General features: G+C 39.3%; 1 protein-coding gene across 2 annotated transcripts in view; it reads left to right on the top strand.

Moving 5' to 3' along the window:
* The window catches only part of grin2ab (glutamate receptor, ionotropic, N-methyl D-aspartate 2A, b), a 95,042-nt gene that overhangs the window by 26,595 nt on the left and 42,358 nt on the right, over nt 1-26,089 (top strand). The window lies entirely within an intron of this gene.

Genomic DNA, 26,089 nt, shown 5'->3' with positions numbered 1-26,089 from the left:
CTTTCAGCTAAAATTGCAATCAGCAGTGTTTGATAGGCATCAGACTGAAATCTATTCTGTTTTGAATGTTGAAATTGAACAGATTTCAGTGCAGTGTGTTAGCATTTGAAGAAAGTGTTAATACGTGTTAACTGTAAATCCATAGTGTTGTGCAGGTTGTGGTTAAAGTCATGGGATAAGTGTGTAGAGCTTTGAAAACTGTGTTCAAACTATGAAAAAATAACTAGAGTTTGGTCCACATGAACTGCTGCTGCTAGTTAGTTTTGCACATGTTACACCTGTTGTGCCCACTGTCAATTAACAATTAAAACAAACTGCAATACATGAATTGTTAAGTCTATAAATTACTACAAAATGGAAAAAAATGCTCATGGAAGATGATATATGGGAATCAACTGCAGGAAACACATTTACTTTTCATAAAAAATGCTACACAGGCTGCATTATACGCCTTTATTGACAGAAAAGGGTGGGATTAAATTGTCCTTAATCTATTAAATCATAATCGTAATAAAGCAATTGGTACATGTCCACACAATTATTTATTTATTTTTTAGTCTGACCAACACTCCAAAACCCAAAGATATTAAATCATAATGATATAAAACAGATGAAACTGGCAAAGTTTCACATGTGAGAATCTGCAACCAGGAGATGTCTGGCATTTATTTCTTTATAAAATAACTTAAAGGACTGATTATCAAAATAGTGGCAATTATTTTTTATTTGATTGACTAATTGATGGATGAATGACTCGTTTCAGCTCCAGTCATGATGCTGTGCTTTAGCATGTTTCTATCTCGCCTGGTGACAGTGCGAAACAGGGCCATTATGGAGGTGATGAGGGCTCTCAGTGAGGTTGACACATACGCTTGACACTCACACTGTGAGGGTGATCTCATCACACTGACCCTCTAGCACTGCTCTCAGCTATATTTGGTCTCAATGATATTAGAATATGATGCACATGTAATCTGCAATGGTGAGAATAGTTGGAAAAAAACCCAATACATTTTGCTGTGAAACATAATCTGACTTCATGTAATACTTATTGGCTGTTAGCCTCATACCTGATGTCAGTGGTGTGGTGGTTATCTGGAGGAATGAATGAAATCCCAGTGGGCAGGTAACAATTTAGCCTGACTAACAAACAATATTGAGCTTTTTGCAGCCTAAATAGGCAGAACCTCAAGCTCTCAGTCTTCACATACATACACATGCATTATTGTCGCAATCAAGTCTATAGTAGAAGTGAAAAATGAGTGGCTTATCTCCTGTTTCCTTGGTTATCCTGGCTTGGTGCAGAAGCAGTCTACACATGATGTTTTAGATGGGAACAAAAAAATAGAAAGAAAAAGATTGTGCCAAGAAAATACAGAAAAAGCATTTGAGCAGGCAGGCAAGTGCTCCAAATAAATGACTATACGTGGAGGTGGGCAGTGCGAGTGTGAAAAACTTGGTGTTAAAGCAGCGCTAAGCTGCAAAGATGCAAACTTAACTGTCATGATTATGTCACAGAGACATCATCTACTGTATCTAGCTATCACATAAACAGGAGCAGTCATTGCAGGCCTCCCAAAAACTGTGATAAACAAGATTGTGGAGACCAGTAACTTACTGCAACGATGCTCCTCTCCTTATTAATAATAACCTAGAGGCATGGGCTTTGTTTATTGTGTGATTTAAAATGAAACCTTGATCTACGTTCTAGCCAGGGATGAACCTTGCTGACACTAACATTGTTTTTGCATTCAAATGTTTTTTTTGCTTACACTGTACTTCCCCAGAAGCGGCAATGTCCAAAATAATATCCACCCCAATTGGACTAGCCTGAACAATCAAAGAGTCATCCATTTGAGTTGTCCCAAACCCATTTTTCTTCCTAAATGAAAACATGAAAACTCTTTCAATCTTCTTTGGTCTCTACCTCCTCATCTTCCCCCATAATGCATGTCAGTGTGGTGCAGTCAGGAATAATCTACGGAACGTTGGATGGTGCGCTGTGAGATGAGAAACACATTTAGGGTACACAGAACTGATGTGATAGAGAGAGCATGTGTAAGCCCAGGAGAGGATTAGTTTAGAATGTTGTACTTCTATCTCAGAGGGACTGCTTTGGGAAATAAGAAATGTTGTTGGCTTTACCCCCCCCCCTTTATGCGCTCACTCATTCCCCACCAACCTTGTTCATCTTGTCTTTTGACTTCCTACTTCTTGGTGTGTGGGGGTTGGGGGTCATAGTGCGTAGTGTATGAACACGAACATGCTGAAATGGAAGGTTGTGAATTAAACATGCATGTTCGTTCTGCTTTGCTCTGCCGCTGTCGTGGGATGCAACCCTTGGTGTCTGTGTGTGTGTGTGTGTGTGTTTGTCTGTGTGTTTGTGTGTGTGTGTGTGTGTGTGGTGTGTGGTATGTGTGTGTGTGTGTGTGTGTGTGTGTGTGTGTGTGTGTGTGTGTGTGTGTGTGTGTGTGTGTGTGTGTGTGTGTGTATTTGCGCATGTGTGACTGTGTGTGACTGTGTGTCCCAGGCAGGGATGTCCCATATCAGTAGGGGCCATTTGCCCAGGTTCTCTGCTGAGTCGCTTTAATATTTAACACCTGCTCCCCTCACCTGCTGTCACTTGCAGAAGATACAGTACACTGCTTTGTCACTCTCACTCACTAAGTCTTTTCCCACTTTTACCTCCCATTTTTTTCTCTTGCTCTGTAGCTTTTACTTTCTTTGTGTCTCCCAGTCTCCTCCAGCCCTATGTCTCTGTCCTGTTTCTATCTTTCTCTTTCTCTCCCACATCTCTATTTCCACTGCAACCCCATTCTTCTTTCCTGTCTTTTCATTTTGCCATGTCTCTCAGTCTTCTTGTTTTCTCGCCTGCGCGCTTGCATTCACTATCATTATTAATGGTTATTGCGCCCCGAAAACGCGTGTGTGGGCAGCTTCTTATACACTGTCCCATACTAGCAGCCTAAAATCTGCTATGGTATTTGCTTTTATATGTTTAACTGTTTTGAACTGCTCTTTAATGTTTAATTTCTTGTACTGCACTGTAACTTTTACCATTTTAATCTTTTTGTGTAAAGCACTTTGAATTACCCTGTTGCTCAAATGTGCTAAACAAAAAAAGCTGCCTTGCCTTGCCTTGCCTTGCCTTGCCTTGCCTTGCCTTGCCTTGCCTTCTCTGGTGGCTCAGTTTCTGAGAGGAGCAGCAAGCTATGTTAGAAGACTTTTTGGGAAATCTTGCTAGCCTTGAACCCCTGTGACACAAGATTAGATGATGTGTCTGTGTGAGAAAGAAAGAAATAGGAAGTAGCTGGGTTAATATGGTTACTATGGTGACTAAACCAGACTACAGCATTTAGTACTATTCTTCCTGTTGCTAAGGTTCTCTGGCTGCGTTTACACCACAGGAATCCATGCCCAGTTCCTTCTAGCTTAGCTGGGCACCACACTCAACACAACTGGCAGTTGATTAGAAAGGCAGTGAGAGATCATGTCCTTGTCACTGATCAAGTAGTCTCGCTTTGCCAGACCTTCCTCCGTGGCGCTGCAAAAGAGGGTCTGGCTAGTCCACACAGCATTCCAGGATGGGAGAAACACTTGCTCTGGTTTATTGGCATTTCTTTAAACCAATCGCAGTCATCATGGGCGGCGCTAAGCTCTGCACGAATGCAAAAAAAAAGTTGAAAAATGGCCTTGGGAAGGAACTTGTTTAGGTGTGTACGTTCGAAAGTCGTTTTAGTCGTGCAACAGAAAACGCTGATTGGACAGATAGCCCATATAGATAGATAGTTGCCTGGATTTACCCTGAAGGTATCTGAGGAGCAGTTAACCATAGTCCTCATAAGTGCCTTGTAAATTCCAACACAAAGAAAGCGGAAGTAAATGGACATTGAACAAAATGACATGCATCCAGTGGAATTTCCGTCGGGAGCGGCGCAATCCTGGAAGTGCAACGCTGTAGATATAGACTACTCAAGCAACTTCAAGGGCCTCCACACTTACATGGCTAATTTTTAAATCCTGCTTATGTGTGAAAGCTACGCAAGTCAACACTATCATTTTCAGGTTGGTTTGTAGAGGTCTTTGTCCACACTAAAATACCTGAACAATAGAAAAACAGTTCAATCTCTTCCGAAACTTTTCAACACAACATCTGGTAAGCAGTGTGACGCACAAATTGTTTTTTTTTTCCTGCCTGGGTACAGTGATTTTCTGTGAAGTTGTTAGGCAACCAGCTTTTTTGTACAATTGAGATGTAACTTGTTAATTGGTAGGCTTTAGAGATGCCAAGAAATCCAAAAAGCGTATTTTTTTCATAAATAGTTGATCTATTTCTTTAATGACAACACCTACGTATATTGACTGATCGGCTATATTGCCATTTGCGTTTATTGATCTAAGTGACCAAGTAGGAAACAGAAAGTTAACAGAAGTAATAACTTTACTGCCACACATCCCCATGACCATGAACAACATTGTTTTCCAAAAACTGTATTTTCTCTGCATTGAAACACACAGCAGGAGTTTTCAGATTTATCCACAAATCTGTTTAGTGAAATAAAAGATGCTGGCTTAGTGCAGACGGCCAAAATGTAATGAGAAAGATGTGTTTTTTAAATATACAGTAGTCAGCTAAGTGTGTACTCTCCTATGATTGGTTGAAGCACCTATTGAGGGAGGTAAAGAATTACATAATATACAGTTTAAACTGACCTATTTTGTGGGTCATATGGCGGTTACCCTTGAAACAGCCGGCATTATACTGTGTTGATGAATATCACATAGACTTGGTGAACAGACATCGAGTTAACCTAAATGCACAATGAAATCTCCATCTGTAGTGGTAGCAAACATCTGCCGAGTTAGCTCTCAGTTAATTGGTACAGTACATCAAAGAGCATCATTTATGTAATATTATCCATCGTTCCATACAAAAAATTAAATAAAATGTAATATAAAAGAAAAATAAATAAGTATGTAGACACTGCTAGTTAATGCCTATATACCATTTTACTGTTTCAAACGTCAACATTACGAAATTAATGGATGTTATTGAAGTTTCAAAGACTTTTTTTATCATGTTTAAGTATTTGTATTTATCTTCTGTGGCTGAAAGAAGATAAAGTTGCATGCAGATGCAATTTGGGTGAAAAGATCTTAAGCTGAAAATATGTCATGTGCGCATTAAGATGACACAAATGTATTTAATATTTGATTGCATGGGTTTTTTCCAACATGTTTATGTTCATATTATATAGTATATCCAATGTGTTTCACATGTAAGCAAAATAACTGGGTCCTTTTAACTCGGCAGTGTGAATGACGTTGAATGACGTCGATGTTATTTGAACAGAAACTCTGAGAACTCACACAAACTCACATAAACACAAATGCAAGTTTTTAATTTGTTTTTCCAATCTAACTTGTGAATTGGGAACAACAAAAAACAAAAAGACAAGCCAATTTTCTGTTGATGACTTTTTTTGTCAACCGTTGTAACTAACGTGTCACTAACATGGCCCATTGCAGCCTATGTAGCTGTTTTTTATACACTCTTTGACCTTTCTGATGCTGAATTTAGATTTAAAAAATGTAGGGACATTGTCAAGCCGTTAGATAAGCCCTTAACCACCTGATATATGATTGACAAGACCTAACAGATTTTTAAAGTTCAATTATCAGATCTTTGATTCTCAAAATGTTTAAAGGTAGAAGGTAGAACATGTTCGTGTCCCTCCTTCGATAATTACTGCATGAGAAAGTGTTAGGCAAATATCTTGTATATTTAAAGTATGATTGGCTTATTCAATCATATTTCTCTGGACCAGACCTTCTGTGAGCTACTAAATGCCAAGAAAAATTCAAAATCCAGCAGAAGGCAACCAGGGAACAGCAGTAAGATAACAAAAACTGAAAAATAATACAATTACATTTCTTATCTCTGGGTTTGCATTGTGGCTTTATAGCTCTAAATGCAGAGCCCTGGCAAAGTGCACTTTACTTTTAATTTGCTGCAATCATCTTTGCTGCTGTCTCTGAAGTGGTTTTCATTGTCATAGTGCATCAGCTGTTACTGAAATGTTGATGATAACAAAGGAAAAAATCTTCAGAAAAGACGTAAAGACGTGTCTGCATACCCTGCTCAGGCCTACAGTGGGAGATCCAGTTTTTCTTTTCTGGGAAAATCGTTGATGTGGACAAAATACAAAATGTCAAATTTCTTTGCATTACTGTATATCATAATGCTGCTGAATGGATCACTGTCTTGGAGGATGAAAAAAAACAGCATTTTTTTGACTAAAGAAAAAAATAGTTTTTTGGGGCTCCAGGGTAAAAATCACACTACTCTGCTCCCATTCTGCACATACCCTAAAATAATTTGATTCTAATAATGTGGAATTACATTCTGAAGGCTCAGCACCATCCATTAAAGTGGTTACCACTGTGGTGCCTTTTATAGCACCAGCGAAATCAAAGAGCTTGTTCGTCCCTCAGTGCAGTATTTATTGTAATATTATCAAGACCATGCCAACTTGGAGAATGAGTGTATTTACCTGGCTGTCAGTGTAGGGTAATCAACTCCACCCATAGAGAGCCTGCATCTCTGTCTGCCTCACAAATAAACAAACAAAATTCGGTAATGCATGCTTTGCAACCATACTGTATGCAGCAAACAAACAATAGCCACTATTTGGGCTTTAGGGAAGGATCAATTGACCCAACTAACACCCCCATTGTGTGTTAACTATATATGGCCATATACAACCAAAGTCCAAAATGGCAGAAGCTATTGAAGCTTATTAGCTGTGTTGCACCATCCGTTAAATATAACTGTCTCTGTCCGAGTAAAAACTGCTTCACTAAAGTGGAATGTTTTGCTAACATCTATAAGACAGGAGTAGCCTGCTACTTTGTTGACTTATTGTCCTTTTAGCAACCAAGCTAACAAGCTTGCTAAAGTTCGCTAGCTTGGAGATATTTTATTCCATTTCAGTAACTCTTGATTGAGTTAACTATTTTACAACCCTAACAACTAAATTTCAGGGGAGGGTAAACGGCACAGAGCAAAGAAAGTAGAAAGAGGCTCAAAGAGCTAGTGTGACTAACTAACGCTTAGCAAATTCCTAGCTTTCTGTGTGTTAGTGGTTAGCTCACCAGTTACAGAAGTTAACCAATTAGCCCTGCGAGTGGTCACTACTTTACTAGCCTATATTCACAATGTTCCACTTCTGGGATTTGTCCGTTGCCGCCGGATGTCTGTTACCTTACGCTTTCTTTGTGTTGGAATTTCCCCAGTTGATGTTTGAGTACTATGGTCAGAGATGGCAAAAGTACTTACTTCTTGAACTCAAGTAGAAGTACAGATACTTGTGTTAAAAAATTCTCTGTTATAAGTAGAAGTACTGATTTAACTTCTTTACTAAAGTCAAAGTAACAAAGTACAGTATTGGAAATTTACTTAAAGAATTAAGGTAAAAGTAGCCTTGCGAATGAGACAACGAACTGACAACTAGCAAATCTTTGAACATGGAGTGCTAATAATAATAAATGTAATATGTCAGGCTCACAATGTTTTCTTCATTTTCAATCATGTCGTTACCGTCATCAAGCCGCAATGATTTGCCGCCGAATCTGTCTTGTAGTGCAATGCACATTCCCATCCAAATAGTATCAACTGAAACTTTTTTAAACTAAAGCAACGAGCGAATTTTGTAAAATGTAAGGAGTAGAAAGTACCGATAATCATGTTGAAAGGAGTAAAAGTAAAAAGTCGACACAAAAATAAATAGTAATTTAAAAAAATCTGAAAAATCTACTTGAGTACAGTAACAAAGTATGTGTACTTCGTTAATTACCATCTCTTACTATGGTTAACTGCTCCTCAGATCTATGACGGTATCCTAATCCAGACAGCTACCTAGACTATCTGTCCTACTGAGTTTTCTGTTACAAGACTTAAACAACCTTTGAACTTACACACATTTTGCTGTCGCATTTTCTGGTGTGACCCTGCTGTTATGGTTCTTGCTTGAATTATTTGCTTTAAGCCACCCATTGTAACACAAAACACTTTCCTTGTGCACTGGTGTTGGATTCACAAAAAAAAAAAAAAAAAAAAAAAAAAAAAAAAAAGTCAGAATCATCATGAGTTGGTTTTTGTTGACATTGGCCTGGCAACTGGAGCAAAAATTCTGTCACAGTTGATGTCCCACTGCTCATTCTTCATGGTGCTGGCTAGCACACCAGCACAATCACAGCAGCCTAAGCCTCTGCTTTATTCCTTCAGTGGTAATGCTGGCTCACACTAGTTTGCTTTGACAGTGACAACCAGTGGCGTTCATAGGGGCAGGAATGGGTTGCCCTTTTTCCTCTTGGGTGCAAATTGCCCTTTTCAAATGGCAATCAAAGTTTTCCAGGCCCTGTCTGGATCTTTCATAGTTCATGACCTTCTGGCTCATCTGAGTTAGTGCATTTTAGTTTTTTTCTTCTTTTTTTTTGCTCATCCCCATGAAAACTGCCTTTGAAAAACACTGCTGACAACATGTTATCAAATGTGAAATAACCCACAGCGTCATCTGTGTGCCTATAGTGGGAAGCTATTTTGGCTGTCCGAAATGCCGATGTCAACTCGAATGCCCTTAGTTCATCAGAGTTCGAGGGAGGGAAATGAATTTTATCTATAAAAAAACTCACCCCGCAGTCCTTTTACAATCCAATGAAGGCAAAATATGTCACTGGGTTTGAACTACTCTGCTGCATCTGGCCACAGTGATAACAGGTAAAAGATGTGTCACCTCTTTAACTTATATTAAGTTTAAAATACGAGTGAAAATCAGCAAAATGTTGCAGAGTGAATATAACCTGTTACTGTAATATTTACTGCCACCAAAGCCAAAAACAACTTAATTACAGATATGCTAAGTTTAGTGACCTTTCTATTTTATTTAAACCTGCGCTGTTAAATTATTCTCATGTTAACATAAATCAGAGCGGGATCAAAGTCAAAGAACAGAGCAGAAAGGTTAGGGCTGAACACTGCTTTTGGATTATCAATGCAATGACACTAATGGGAGGAACCAGAGGATTATTGATTTTGTTGATATATGCCCATCATGACAATTAGAAGCCTTGACAGGGAAGTAAAATTAATCAAATTAATTATGAGACACCCTGATTAATTTACAGATTGATTTTAGTTGCCTTGATGTATCAAACACCACTTTAAATAAAACTTATTGAAAAAGTTAAATTCAGTTCACACATTAAGACCTTCCTTTCACTGAAAAACATATCAACCAAGTTGATTTTATGACTTGTTCTTTTGAGCATGTGTTGTCCAGACATCATTTATAGGTACAAAAAAACACATTTCTGGCTTAAATTCTTTTGGAAAACATTCTTGACAGTGTGATGGCACTTTGCAACTGTCTTTTATGTGTCTCTCCGTTCTGTTTATCTGTCTGTGTTGGCAGCGAGTCTCACTTATTGTTATTTGCTTGTTGGAAACGGCTGCTGGAGATGCCAATCTCACTCAGCAGAGCGGCTGCAGCTGTTTAGCACACATCAAGGCAGTGTTGATCCATTGTGTTGTCTGTCTGTGCTGTATGACAGAACAGCAGGATGTCGCTATCTGCCAACAGGTTGTGTGTCTCACACGCAATGAGAAAATTGCCTTAGCTGGACCTGCTCTCTTTGTGTGTGTGTGTGTGTCTGTCTGTCTGTCTGTCTGTCTGTTATTATTTCTTTTTTAATTTTTCTATCTCTTAACTGTCATCTGTCACACGCTCTCCTTTACACACAGCTTTCCCCCCTACATCACTCTCTTATATCCTTTTTATTATATTTTATTTTTTCATCCTTGTCCTTTCTTTAGTCATCCTCCATGTCTTTTACTTGCTCCCTTCTCGTCACCTGATGTCAACCTATTCCCTTTTTCTCTTATCATCCCCCCCTGCTCTCCTCTTTCTCTCACGCCCCACTTGGGGAGTACAATGGGATGGCAATGGCAGGACTGTGTGTGTGTATGTGTGTGTTTTGTCTGTATGATGTCACTCTACAGCAGCTCTATAGTAGCTCTCTCTTTTTTAATCCCTGTGCTCACAGACCACACTGCTATTTTAAGATTCTATAAACCTTTTTCAAAGAAGCTTCAAGGGGTAAGCTTCACCATGTACAGTGTACTGTGTGTGTGTGTGTGTGTGTGTGTGTGTGTGTGTGTGTGTGTGTGTGTGTGTGTGTGTGTGTGTGTGTGTAAGAGAGAGATTGGGAAGAAAGAGTGAGTGTGTAGTGTGCAGGCATGTTTGCATGTGTGTGTCAGACCAGCTGATAACACAACTGAGCAGTTATATGGTTCATGTTTAGAATTATTCCCACTCACAAAGACAGGAATGTAAAGCCTATTTTGATTTAGAAGATTTGTGTAGCTGGTAAACAAAAGTCCTATCTGACTTCACTGGTTTGTATTTAAATCTATTTGGGGATTTACTCTGTGTAATAATGTTTTTCAGAGGCTGTTCCCAGCTTGCACCTCCACATTTACCTTTCTGCCGGCTAACATGCATCTAAGAATCTCAAGGAAAAGGTCAAATGTATTATTTAGAACCACAGCTGATGTCATGTTAATAAAACAAGCTGGAGATCCAGCCAATAAACAGACAATAAACCTGGCAGTCAACCTGACTCAAAGTATATTGCATGCTCGTTATTGCCACTGCAATAAAATATCTTCAGTCCTGAACTGTCTCTTCTATCATCATATGTAAACCTGTTACTGGCACACAGAAGCTATTCTGTCAATGCTGTAGCACTTGGTCTGTCATTACTGAGACGATTGGCAGAGAAGCCAGCCCTGGCTCAGCACCTGCACCTGGACTCCTAGGAGGGAAAGGTGTGAAAAAGGAAACATTTTCACTTATTTACTGTAATAGACTGCAAAAAAACATCATCAGGAGACAGTCAGGGTTGTAATAGAAATGTATGTACAGTATATATATGTATATATATATAGATAAATACGGTATATGTATATACTTTTCTGACCTCACTTGCAAGTTAAAACCCAAGGGCTCCAACAAGTCTTCAAGCTTCAAAATACATTGTTGTTTGATGTCCAATCAACTCCAGAGGGAATCTGGATCTGTAGCTTGCTAGATCTTTCACTAGTAGGTGCTTTGTCTCTCTGAGGTTTGGTGTTGGGCAGGTAGTGTACACTGGATTTATCATTACGTTCTCTGCTGCAGTGAGGTAGATGAGAGCAGTGAGAGTGAACCAAAACAGTAAAGTTGCAGCCTGCAACAGCAAAACGTTGAGCTAAAAGATGTAAAAACATTCTCTATGAGGGAGAATGCAGAGTCGAGGAATGTTTTTTCTGTGGCTTTATCATTATAAAGTAATTTGCCTCATTATAATCACAAAGTATTGGTCATGTGTATCGTTAAGGTATGATTTCAGTAAATCCCTTGGTTAAGAAGATTGTCATAATGCTTAAAGGAAATCAATGCTGTTTTTAAGTTGTTGGTCCTGCTTTACAGAAGAAGTATTCAGATCCTTGAAGTATTCAGAATGATACTTGTATCATCAGCTAAACTACTACTTAAATGATCAAAAATGAAAGCACTCATTATGCAGACTGGCTCCTGTCCGTGTTATACAGTATGCATTATAATGTTGGATCATTATAACTGATACATTAACATATACGCAGCCCTTTACAATTGTAACTGGTCTTTTACTTAATCTATGGTATTGTCATTTATCTCTTTAGATTTTGTAATCATCATACAGGTTTGGTACATAAGGAATCCATGTGGATTTAATGAAGGAATATTAATTTCTTCATTTGCTAAGTAAATTTTACATATACGAGGAATGTATTCCCTGCATTTAACCCATTCTAACTATTTAGGAGCCGTGGGGAACCATAATCCGGCGTCAAGGGGACTAATTGCTTTGGCATTGTTATGACAGAGTAATGGCCCATCAAGGGCAATGGCAGGAGTTACCTAGCATGCATGTCTTTTACTGTGTGGGGGGGACACTGGAGCACCCAGAGATAACCCATGCAAACATGAGAACATGCAAAGTCCACACAGAAACCCTCCCACCAGGGTTCAAACCCGGGCCAGTCTTGCTGTGAGGCTGCGGTGCTTACCACTGTGCCAACATGTATTAGGTCACGTTTATTTACCAAACACCACACGGTAAAAATACACTGGTTGCTCTACCCCCTTGGGTACAGGTTAGTAACTTCTAATTTCAGTCATTAAACATTTGTAATTAGTGAGATATTTGCCTCTGAAGAGGAGTGTTATAGTATTATAATAAGTAGCAGACAATGGTTAAACTTCAGTTAAGTAAAAGTATTTCCAAATTGTGGCACCACTGCTGCTTTAGTTCTTAACATAAACTACAGCTATTTTAAGGCTATTTTAAGCTGTTAAAATAAATTATCAGTGATGTTGTTTTCTGGACTGGACCCTAACCCTTCTGGGTCCTGTTCCACACTGATAAATGTGTTGTGCCCTCCTTCCTCTTACTGACACCAGTGTGTGCCCTACAAATGTCCCGTATATTTTTATACCACTGGAAGATTCTGCTATCCCAAGCTGCTTTGAGCGCTTTCTTTCTTAATAGAGACTGTTTCCTACATCAAATCTACAGCCTGCCTCTTGACATTATCCCCACAGGCCTCCTTAAGGGGTTTCTTGATAGTGTCTGCAAAAGCGTTATCTCCACTGTAAATAGCTCTACGGCCACTGGGGCTGTTTCACCCTGCTCCATGCATGCAATGGGCCTGTCTCTTGTAAGATTGATACAATTTACAGCAGTTTCAGACCCATTTTCATTCCTTCTGTTTGAAAGTTAACCACATAGATAGAAATCTGTCTTTCAGGAGTTGGCTCATTTGAATTCCCATCTGCTTGACTATTGGTTCTGTCTGTACTGTGAATTCAAGGCTGTCGTCAAAATGGTAAATAATGCCATTACAATTGACTGTCTTTAGTACAAGGCTGATGTAAACAACACTGTCCTGAGTTAGCTCAAGTCAGAGCTGAGGAAAAGAATCGTTAACGACATTTTTCATCCGCCTTGTCTTGGATCTCTCATGGGGTCCCTAAGGGTCCAATTCGAAATGAAATTCTCTTCTGCATTAGTTTGCTGCACCACTAAGTCACAGTATTGAGACTTACATTTCCTTCCACTGTTATGTAGTAACACCCGCTGTTATGTCCTGCTAAAGCCCATTGATCTGTACAATTATTAAACTATATTTATGACAATAAGTAAATATTAACTGACCCAAAACGTTTTCCAGGAGATTAAAAGTGAACATCAATGTTTTTGAATCCCCTATGTCTACCTTAGCTCTTAATTTAAAATATCTTTGACCATGTAGCCAGCTGTGCTAAAACTTAAAAATGTTAATCCAGGCCTTCAAGCTAAAAATCTGTAACTTTCCACATGCTGTTGGAATTTAAATGATTTTTGAACTACAACAAAGACGGTTGAATTTTACGGATGATTCTGTGGAAGGCTTTTGTTTAATCAGCCATTGTGGAACTTGGAAAATACTTCAGCTCTTCATACTCAATTTACCAATAAAGTTGAGACACAACATTTGACTAAGTTAATTAAAGTCAAACTTTAATAATCCCAATGGGGAGATTTGTCCTCTCCATTTGACCTGACTGTTCAGGATGAGTGGGCAGCCACTCTCCAGCACCCAAATATAAACATAGACAAAAAAGATCTTCCTGTGAAGAGACTAACAACTGATTCACTATGCTGTCTGTGGTCGAAACATACAGACTACGTGTTATAACAATATATTCATTTAGAAAAATTAAGCTGGATTGAGTAATGGAAGCTGTTTAAGATTAGATATGATTCTCTGATCTATACAAACACATTGCTATTTTTAAAGATCCCCTTCAGGCATGCATTTGAGTCTGATATGGGTTTTTCACAAAAAGAGAAGTCTTAGTAGATGTCTACTCTTTCTCTCCCTCATTTAAAAAAATCTAGAATCTATGAATATGAAAACACATTTTTATTTTCCATTCTTAGTGTACAGTATGTGCACTGAAGAATTCTAGTTTCCACATCACACTTCTGTACGTTGCGTATTGGACTATGATTGGCTTCCAAGTTGTGATGTCACAAAAATCCTGCTCATATGAACACAACTTAAAATCAGATTTACAGAGAAACCTTCAGCAGATGAATCTGAAAACAGCCTTCTAGTGTCAATCTTTGCACATACGTCATACTGCACAGTGAAGGTCAAATATCCAAATGAGGTAAAAGCAAAGCACGTTTTTGAGTGGAAGGGGACTTCAATTTACACTTTTATTGAACCTCTTGAGGAAATCCGTCCTCATTTGACCCATTGAACCTTTTTGGAAGGAGTAAGCATCTACAGCACAACATCTGCAGCCCATCTCCAGTTCTTAGGCCAGTGCATTTTAAATATCCCCAGCGGATAACTGTAACTCCTTGCACATATGGAGCGGCCTGTCCTCCGTGTCCTCCGTGCTGCTAGAATAGTACATTGCTGCCAGGCTTGCAAATGTGTCCAGAAAGGTAGACCACATTTCCATGTTGGCTTTTCTTCATTTCGTCTGCACTACCATAGCACAAATGAGGTGTTTAAGTTCTGGCATTGCAAGACTAATGTTTTGTGGTCTGTTTATTGCGTTTCTGAATGTTTTTTCCCCTCATTTAGACGTTGGCTCCTCTACAGCTAGTCCTTGATTCATATCATATGGAGGCCTTTATTTTCCAAATTTATCATCAGCATCTTTATTGTTGCTTTTCATAGATTATTGAAATATTCTGTTATACCGGGATTGACCCTTTCATCTGCTCTGTTAATTTATGTGTGCTTGTGTTTGAGAATTTAGTGAGAACTTCCTCCCAGCAGAAAACCAGCATTGCTGATTACATTCCACTGACACATCAAAACAAAGAACTTAATAGCCTTTTATGTCACAGTAGACTGAGTCTTCGACATGGATTATCTCTTATTTCTAAGCCTCAGTTGTTGATTGTGATAATGATAGTGATGTTAAAGATGATGATAAAAGTGATGACGATAACGATGACAATGATGGTGTATGATGATGAGCAGTGAAGTTCCTGGGAAGACCAGAGAGCCTTTTTATTATAATCATCTATCATCTATCACATCACTGATGTGATAGTCATCACAGCAGCATGGAGGTAATTTTCTGTAATTTGATTTTTTTCATGAAAAATCTTTTTATATGTCTCTATGCAATATTCATATTTTACTAACAAACTAATGAACAGTAAACATAGGTACAGAAAAATATCATCTACATTAATATTGTAAATATCTGCTGTATAATTAAAGTGTCCCTTCTCTGATAAACAAGGCTGTTGTTCACGACAGTGTTTGTCTGCATTGTCTGATTTACATTCAAAATGTTACTAATAATGTAGGATTTCAATTTCAGCGTTATTGTTTGAATATATTCTCTGTGATTAGGTTGAGGAACATTTGTTTTTGTTGTGCAGACAAGTGCTCAGTATTGCAGATAAAAATCAGCATTTCCCAAAGCGTCAGTGTGGATATTGCTGTTCATCCCAAGTTGTTAGACAGTGATGTGGGAAGACAAGTCAAGACGAACCATTACAACCAAATATATAATGATTGGTGATAATTTAATATACCTTTTGCCATTTATTAATTTATTCATTCATTCTAACAGCTTGGAGTTAACTTACACACTGACTGTCATACTGTGTATAACAGTCTAGACTGCAATCGACATGACTTTCATATCTTTGGCATGTGGGACAAAAGAAAAAGGTTAATCTACATGAACATGAAGTAAAGACAGAAAATAGAAAAAGACAGAAAATGGACCAGGAACGTGAATGGAACAAAGGTTCTAATAACTATAAGGTCAAATATACTGAGCCACCATGACACTCCAACAAGATTCCTTTAACCCGGGAGGATGCAAGGATTCTGTTGCAGACTGATGCTTAAGTTAGTTGGTTTTGATTTATTGATTAATTATTGCTTGCTGATTTTGTCAGTTCCACTTCAGCGTTTCCTCCGTTACCGCTGGGAATTCCGCCTGATTTCACTCTTTTTGGCTGGTTGTTCGTCTCCTTTCGCTTTCTTTGTGTTGTGTTTTAAACTCTGTTCGATTTGTGAGTACTTTGGGTAACTGCTCCTCATAGCTCTGCAGGTTAAATCCAGACAGCTAGCTAGACTATCCAATCTGAGTTTTTTTGATGGACAACTAAAACAACCTTTGAACTTACAAGTTCCACCAAAACAAGTTCCATCCCGAGGCTATTTTGCAGATGCAGGTCGCTTTGTCGGGCAATCACCGCTGCCCTCATACTCTGGAACCGACTAGTTAGCAGTACTTACTGTGCATGTGCGACTCCCAACAAAGATTGTTAGATTGTAGATCTATGTTACATTGGCATGACCGTATTTGTCCCAGTTGAATCCATGGTGGCCACGCAGCACACGCCAGTCTTCCTCAATTCATGGCAAGTACTCTGTGTGAGGAGTCCTGTATTTGTGTGTCTGCACACAAAGAATGATTATTGACAACTGTCAGGAAATGGATAAAATCTTATTATCTGATCTGACTACAGTTTAGATAAAAAAACATCTACAAAATCCCACTCTTCCTCAGCATTTTGCACTTGAGAGAGGATTGATGTGAGTCACTGAAGTTGCAATAGCTACTGGTCCTCTGGTCCTCAACTTTGTCAAACCCATTCCCAACTATGATTGATTGGGTCGTATGCCTGTTGCAGTAATTGGCTTATTAGACAACTGTAAAGTTGGGAGGTAGTAGTGTACCTATAGGGAGTATTTGCTCTGGAGAATGCCTCCCTTTGTTCACATACCAATTACAGTGAGTTAGTGTATCAGCAGTAGCTCTGCTGAAGTATCAAGAATTACAGAACTGTTAGCCTGCTACCTATCTTTCAGGTAGTTACAAGATAGTCATGTAGTCAATACTTAGATCCCCCTGTAGGCAGTATCTGCTGAAATGAGCGATACAAGCACAGGTTTATTACTTCCTGTGGTTTTAAATCCATTGAGTACAACTCAATGCTTGAATAGTTGCCTGTCATGCTTTTCTACAGAAGAAAGAATAAGTTGCCTATCTGCAAAATCATTCTTTTTCATTGGGGTAAAATTACTTCAACACTTAAACAATGTTAAACAGTTTACAGGCTTGCTGCTATAGTTATATTGTAAATAAAAGTTAGGTTTTCATTTAGTGTTTCTCTCCAAAACACAACGTTTCTTTCTTGAGACCTAACAAACTTATTGAGTATATTTCCAACCTCATAAAACATTCATAAAGCCAATTTTAAAGCCAATTTTAAATTGACAAATGATGTTTTCTTGCCAGCAGTCTTTTTCTTCATGGCCTTTAACTGGCACATTGCAGTTTTTTCTTTGCGCTTTTCCGACACCAACTACTGCTAAGCGGCATAGTGTAAAACATTGCCATGCGCACATTAGGGCTGTAACGATATGCAAAAAAGCTGAAATCGCATCACTCAGCCCCACGAACCTGCGTCGCAGAGTGAGAAGGCAGAATTGCAACACAGCCCTTACAACTCCCATAGTTATCCTTCCCGTCCAGATCCATTGCTACTACGTCTTTAAATTACTATTAGTATTAGTCCTTTTGGTGCCTTATTCCTGTTTTGTCTGGTATATTTAGCTAACTGTAAAGATGGCTAAAAGTGAAAAGGGGGGCACCGGCAACGCTAACGGAGGTGTAAAGTTACGAATGGCCGCTGTTCTTATTCGGGTGCCTGGGTCTGTTTCCCAACAGTTCAACAAACTGCTGTTAGCGTCCTTAGCACCGGAGTTTAGTGCTGACCGGGGTGGCCGCTAGCTGTCTGGGGGATGACTGTGGATGTGGCCCCGGGGCTGTTGTCAGCTCTCAACCCGACTGAAGCCTTGCAGTGCCGGGAGACTGAGGCAGAAGACAGGGGTGGGCTACCAATCATACTAAAATTTACTGAGCATGTTTAACCTTGTCGTAATCTGATGTTACCCACCAAGAATTACGTTAGCATTACTTACTTGTCAACCAGCACCTTTACTGTTGGCACCAAAGCACTTTTCCTCTTCGTTCCCCCTACAAGTTGGGAGCAGAATTGTCCACTAACTGTTACCATTATCATTATTCTTATGTTTCATTCCAACGAGTTATTGGAGCACTGAAACGATTGTGGAAACATTATTTAAGGTACAAAAGAATCGTTGGCGTTGGATCGATCAATATTTAAATCAATGATTATGAATAAATAAGGCCTCTGTTGTATAACTGTGTTGCAAGGTGGGATGTAATCAATGACAAAACAATGTCATGTGGCAAAAAGAAAATAAAAAAACAAGGTTTTTATCGAATTGTGGGTCAAAAATTGTGATACGAGCCAAACCCTGGGTTTGGTGTATCGTTACAGCCTTAGTGCACATGCATCCTTGTGTGTGTACAGGATATAAACAAAACACTTATAAAAATACTGCTCCACAGCGTAAGTGGGGGTCAAAAATTCCACCTGGTACTTTTAATTCATCAGCCTATCCATCATGAAGAGATGGGTAACTATGGGCTGAAATATGTGCCACCAGAAACTGAATTTTAATAATTTATATTTGAATTTGAATTGCTAAACTTGAATGATTGCATTGAAAAACTGAATTTGAATTGTATTTTTACAACACAAAAAATAAAGCTTTTTCTCAAGGAAAATGTTAACTGTGCATGTATGCTCATCTAACCCTGTTTATTTTTTTTTAAACACATTTTAACCACATATTGTTCAGAACACCTGAACAAACACAATAGGATGTTACAACCCAGCAAGTTGTTGTAGTGGCAAATGAAGAATCAGTTCACTGTTAAATCAGCTGGATGACATGTGTAGTTACGCAAGTATGCATAATATTGACATAAGTAGTTACACAGATAAGCGTTATGCCCCTCTACATAACAGATAAAATAATTTGTTATATTTGCATGCATGCATAGTAGTGTTTCTCACCCCCATCTATAGACAGGCAGCCATGTGTGCCAAGAGCATAGGGACATGCTTCAAGGTTTTTACTATCCATGTGCTTCACGTGTTCTACTGGGAGCGAGGTATGAAGGGGAAGGGAGGGAAAGAAGGTCGTAGAGAGAAATTGACAAAGATAAAATGGAGAGTAAGGAGATTTGAGTGGAGCTTGTGTCACAGGCATACCATGTTGGTGTCAGTTCCACTCCTTTTCCTCCATGTTAAGAAGTTTCTCTCTTCCTCATAGGGACCAGCTGGTCCAGAGAGCAGGAGAGAAAAAGGAAGAGATAAGAATAATAGAAATAATAGAGAGGCAAGTGCGGGTATACGATGAGATAGAAAAATGGAAGCAGAGTGAGTTAACTTAGCATTTCATGCAGCAGTGATGTCCAATTACATGCCACGGAGAGCTGAGTTCTTTATGTGCAGTGTTTCCACTCAACCAAACAACCGAGCTCTTTCCCAATATCTGGCATTGTGTCCCCTGTGACATTTTATCAAGTCTGCAGCTTACAGTGCCGAGAGAGTTGAACTCATGCAACTCATGGATCATGCACAATATCAAACTTAGAGCCTATCTCGAAATGCAAGGAAATATCACGTTACTTCAGTAGATCATTCTACCCAGGATCATGTGTAAATAGCTCTTCCCATTAAAGTCAATAGTATGGCGTTGTCAGGTTTCATAGTCACCCCACAGCACCTTAGCTGCCTTCGAGGTGTGGTGCAACTAATTAGTGAATACACCTGATATATTCATTAGATCCACTATACCCTTTCATAGCAATAAGCAAATTTTTACATTTCAAATAACTGGACATCACTACACACACACACGCACACAGACACACAGACACACAGACACACACACACACACACACACACACACACACACACACACACGCACACACACGTACACACGCTCAGTTCAGCTCAGTTTTAGTTTTATAAATTCAGTTAGTCTTTTCCAAATTGTGTTGGTGGAATTTTGTATTCAGTAATCATGACAGTTAGTGCATATTAAAGTGCATATTAATGGGGAGATGCGCCCACTCTTGGAGCCAGGTTGGGGAGTGGAGCTTGTAGCCAAGCTGTACTCCTGGCGCCTGCTGTTCGAATAACCCCCATAGTCTGTCTGAGCACAGCCTGAAGAAGCAACAGGACGCCGCTGTCTTATGGCCTCACCACCTGGGATATTGGACCGAGGCGCAATGGGTAAAGTGGGGTGGGGGTGGTAGAGGTGGGCGGATGGTAGGGTGGGTTGGGGGAAGAGAAGTGGGTTGGTAGGGTTGGGTTGGTATAATCAATCATAAGTATTTATAAGATTTTTGTTCCCTTGTTGTTGTTTCACCATACTTTGATGTACTTCCTTGTACCCAATCATGATGACCCACAGAAATAGATAGAAGAAGAAAAAAGGAAAAGAAGAATGGGACATTTAGGTTTAGGAAAAGTGACACGCGAGAGTCAACACAAACCCCAGGTCTCTTGGGTGAAAGTACTGTGTTGTTTGACTCCTCCACCATCCCATTATGATCTACTTCAAATGTAGTTTATTGCAAAGTTCATTGAAACGACACATTGTCTAATTCAATAATATTACCTGTGGCATCTACGGTAAATTGGCTACTGGAAGTATGAAAGATATGAAAGAAACAAGGAAGATGCAAATGACGGAAAGACCAGAAAATGTGCAGAGGTCAGCTGGAATGTGACACAAATGAGAGAAATGTTGGTCAAAGTAGGCAGTGGGATTTATTTTTTCTACTTTTATTTAGGTGAAATTGATAATTGTTTTTTTTTCTTGATTTTCCCAGCCAGTCAATAATTGACACCAGCAACCTTTGAGCCATCGTCTCACTTGTCGGTCCTCCATACAAAAGCTTTAACTCACATCACACACTGTGCTATTTAATATCCAAATCAGGAAAATGTGCTACAGAAAATGACAAAATCTACAAAAGCATTTGTTTTAAATAACATGACCGACACTTTCAATAACAACCTTTCTGTTAATCTCCTTATGATAATAAAAACATCTACATTCTGGTTCTTTTCATATTCAATTATTAGTACAGGGTGTTTTTACATTTTGTGTTGAATCTAGTTTGTTTAATATTTTCATTTTTTATCCCCTCTGCTGTGGATTTGCAAGTGATGTTTCATGAACTATTAAATATTTTGTGTACATATTCAATAAGAAAGTATGAACATTGAAACTATGATGAAGTGAAGAAACAGAGTGGTGGAAGGATAGATGGAGTAAAGCAGAGAAGAGTTTGTGTTTGTGAGGTGATGCCCACTTTGGCAAGTCAAACTCCCTTCACTGCTCTGTTCTGCTCTGTTCCACTCTGCGTGGGTTGTTGCTGTATAAATAACACTCTCAGAGCAGATCAGAGAGAGAGAGAGAGAGAGAGAGAGACAGAGAGAGAGAGAGAGAGAGAGAAAGAGAAAGAGAGAGAGAGGACAAGGGAGGCAATAAAAGAGAATGAGATGCTAAGGAGACAGGGGAAGGAGTGGGGAACGCATGGGGGGAGACAGAGAAAAAGGGAAGGATGGAAAAACAGTTGATCAGAGTTATACTAGATGTTGGATGAGAGAGTGAAGAGAAAAAAGAACTGTGGAGAGAGAGAGATTGAGAGGGCTTGTAGAATAATTGAACCATATATGGTAACAGTAAAGTATTAGGTGATTTGAGAGGATGAGAGAGAACGCACAATTGCGAGAGAGAAATGGATGTGAAGATGTACAGTATGAACCCTTCTCTCTCTCTCTCTCTCTCTGTGTGTGTGTGTGTGTGTGTGTGTGCGTGCGTGCGTGTGTGTGTGTGCGCGCGCGGTCATGAGATGGCCTGTCTTGGGCGGTACTTGTATGACACCATCACCATTAGTCATAGCTAAGATGATTAACAGTGTAAAGATACTGCAACAGCTCATCACTGCCAACAAGCATATCTCAGATCATTTTGCTTAGATGCTCAACAGCTATTTTTTTTGTTGTTGAATTCAACCTCAACATATTGAACATATTTACAATGAGACACAGACTTCACCGTCACCTCCCCTAAGCAAGTGGAAGTCATACATACAGGTTGTTGTACGTAGACTTCAAAAACAACTCTCAACTTTAACCTGCTGGTTTCTTAGATCGGCATGAAAGATGTTAAGGGCTAGGTTGTGCTCAAATAGATCTAGTTTAAACAACGTGTTTTCAGAACTCATTGGAATTTAAAAGCGGCGAGGCTAATCGTTTAAAGACAGAGAGCACGTTTTCAGAGAGTCTGATCAAACGAACATTGACAGAAATAAAAAAAGGGCTTGAGAGAAAAGTTCAAATAAAATCACAATTTAATCTTTCATTTATTGAATAACAAACTCCCACCCTGCTGGCAACCTGCTGCCACGATATCTCCCACATTGTGACACAATAATAAAACTCACTCTTTAATGATTTCAAAACAGTGAAAATTAAAAAAAGACTCAAGGCACTAGAAACAAATTGTAATATTCTCATAGATTTAAAGCACTAATATGCAACATATTGAAATTTAAAAAAGCAATTCAGTCAGATTACCAGGCTATTATGAAGTCATACTTCATACTTTTCCTTTGACCTTACTGGACTGTATAGCATGTATGTTCATCCAGAACAGTGCAATTATCTTCCCAAGAACAATAATGGCTGCAAAGTAACAACATAGTCATCTGGGTAGATTACAGGTATACAGTAACTTCTGTGTTACTACTCGACGCTGCGTGTTCAACTCTGGCCCGTGGCCCTTTGTTGCATGTCATTCTCTCCCCTTGCATTTCTTCAGATGTCCTGTCAATAAAGGCCTAAAATGCCCAAAAAGGATCTTAAAACAAAAAATAGAAGAAGTTCTTTACCAATTACATGGCTTATGCTATAGTGACTAAGCCTAATTTCCCAACAGATGTGTACAAACTGGTGTAACAATAATACTTTGACTACTCTATGAGAAATTTCTCCTACATTTACATTCAACGACCATCTTCCAAAATCATTGTAGCTATAGACTTTGTTATTAACAATATATTTATGTGCATTTTTTTCTACGTACATAAATCAATCATTTGGAATATCAGTCACCTGACAGGTGTGAGACAACAGCCTGTATCCTGAACCCTAGTCATGAAAATTCCCAGTCCACTTCATGTATATCCTCCATCATGTAGTATATATATGCTCTATGCATCTAATTTCTTGATGGATTGGTCGGATAAATGTGAAGGAAAAAAAAAAAGATAGCTTTCTCAGTCATACTGGGTGAATGTTATTTATTCCGTTTTGGACAAAGGAGGTAATTGTAATAGTAGTTTCTTGCGTGTGTGTAATCGTATTCATTAAAATTCTAAGTGACTTAATTGCTAAATTTGTACAACTCCATTTGTCTATATTAAGTTGTTTGCAGGAAAGTATTTATCATAACTATGTCAACATGTGATGTCATAAACAAAAAATGATTGTGTGCGCGCATGCAGAGCAAATTAGCAAAGTGGAACAAAATGGCCTACCGCGCTGTACTAGTTTAATGATGGCCAGAGGTGTTGCTGGGCCCCCTGATGGTGATGCATCCTAGAACATTGTTCTCCAGACCAGTATTAATCAGCTGTTATTGGTACGAGGCTAGCTAGTGGAAGATTCGGATTAGAGTAATCTGAGAGAGGCCTACATCACTGCAGCCGGTTAATGATGGCCCGCGGTGTTACAAGCTTGACACATCCTAAAAGATTGCATTACAGATCAGCACACTGCAGATGCTTACATCACATGTCTAACTAGCTTCAATAGATTATCTTCACATTTGATTAGTTTTACTGCAAAGGATTCTGACATTGTAGTTATCAGAATATGGTTTTTAATATGGTTTTTATCCTGTATAGATGTGTCTTGTCTGGTTTTTTGAAGTTCATTATTGACCTTTGGGAACAGTATGTGTAACAAAATAATCAGACCTAATAGTGTATTTACTGGTATTGGTGGAGCAAGTGTTTTTATTGAATATATAAAAGAATAAAAAAGATGTGAAACAACCAACTCACATGTGACACCACTATAATCTTGATAATGGGTTTCCTGTGTGGCAGCCAGCAGGTTGTCATTATACATGTACTAGAGGCGGTATGATTCTTGACCTCAACAACAAGCACCAACTCTGTTTAAGTGTCTTCTTCTGGGGCGCAGTGTTGAATTGGCAGTGTTTTTTTTTTTTTTTTTTATTCTGCTTTTGTGACAGACCAGCGATAATCAGACATCAGGTCTATAAGCAGATATTCTTTATCCTGTATAAATCATCCGTGAAATCACGCACCGAGTAAAACTAATCTAGTTTAAATAGTGTTATTGTTTGAAAAGCATGGCTCTGTCCTTCTGCATGGGCCAATTCAGTGCTCGTGCAAGTAAATACTTGCCTAGCACCAATGCTGGCAGATTGGCGCTAAGCAGGGCCAATGCAGGTGCCAAGTGGAGTGTTAAGTGCTAGCCATGTGATGCAGGCCTATGGCTCCTGTTGCTGTAATGAGAGCGGCTCGTTCTCAGTCTCGGCCGGCTGCTGCTAATTGCCTAAATTGAGAGAGTGACCTACATCTGAGAGAGGCTTTGGTGGATCAGCGGAACAGCTGGCAAACCTGGAGAAAGAAAAGGAAGGCGATAGGACTGAAAAAAAGGGATGAGATGGAACGAATGAGGGAGAAATTGGGAGAGACAGAAGTGGATACAGTAGAAAGAAAAAATGTGGCCAGTCTGACTCTGAGTGGATTGTTAAAATACACTTTATAATGCATCGCAACTCCTAATACTGTTTAAACTTTTAACACTTTTTCATTTTAATTTCTGTGCACACATGCTTGGTTGGATACACGCATCATGATTTTTGGACTCAATTAAGCATCAAATGTTCCATTAAAGCCAAATTAAACCAGTAAATGACAGTGAGAGTGAGATGGTGGAAAATGCAACGGATAAAAAGAGTGAAGAAAGGGACAGGAGGAGAATGCTGGCAGTGACATCATGCTTTTAAAGCAGAGGCCGGCCCTCGGGCCAGCGCTGAATACACTCCTAACAGTCTTGTGTACTTCCCTTAGATTGAATTATTCAACACACTCCTGATGGAGAGACTGACTGTGTGTGTGTGTGTGTCTGCATGTCTAGGTGCTGCGGTGCATGTGCACATGTACAGGCATGCATTAATGCATTTGTCTAGAGAGCAAGAGAGAAGGATATAAGTTCTGTGTGCATTTGTGTGAATACAACTTTTCCCTTATTTGTGTGCTAGAAAGAGAGTAGGAGAAAGGCTGCTCGGAGTCATTGAATGGGCTTGTGATCTGTGGGCGGCTGTTCAGTTTATGTGCATGTGGCGAAATGTGTGCACACACGTCTGTCAAGTCTGTTGAAGTAAATGTGTACTTTCTGTGTTTCAGATCAGGTAGTTCAATTGGGTTTTGTCCCTTTTCAAAAGAGAACTAGTGCTCAGTCAAACCTCTCTCTTCCCCAAATCTCTCCGGACTGCTTGATGATGTTCTACCCCATCCACACACACACACACACACACACACACACACACACACACACACACACACACACACACACACACACACAGCAATACACTGTCTCCCTCACTCTGTGTTGTGGATTTAGACTGGAGTGCTCTTCTGTGTGCCCCCATTTCTTGTTTCTGTGTGGGTGTGTGGTCTGTGTATTCATCTCTGCTGTAAGTCTGTCTGTGTGTGTATGTGTGTGTGTGTGTGTGTGTGTGTGTGTTTTGCCAGTGAGTGTGTGTTTCCGTTTGTGTGGACAGTGAGTGTAGGGGTTTGATCCTTTGCTAATGATGTCCCAGTGGCTCAAACTTCTGTAAAGTGTGTTGAGCAGGAAGGGAGTGGAGATGGAAGCAGAGAGCGGAGGGAGAAAAGGAGAGGAGAGGGGAGGAGAGGAGGAAATGTAAAAGTGAACAGAGAACAGTGCTTGATCATCATTATCATCATCTTCGTCA

Source organism: Etheostoma spectabile, chromosome 2, assembly GCF_008692095.1.
Source record: "Etheostoma spectabile isolate EspeVRDwgs_2016 chromosome 2, UIUC_Espe_1.0, whole genome shotgun sequence".
NCBI lineage: Eukaryota > Metazoa > Chordata > Actinopteri > Perciformes > Percidae > Etheostoma > Etheostoma spectabile.
The sequence above is the reverse complement of the archived record's forward strand: the minus strand, read 5'-3'. Positions and strand labels throughout refer to the sequence as shown.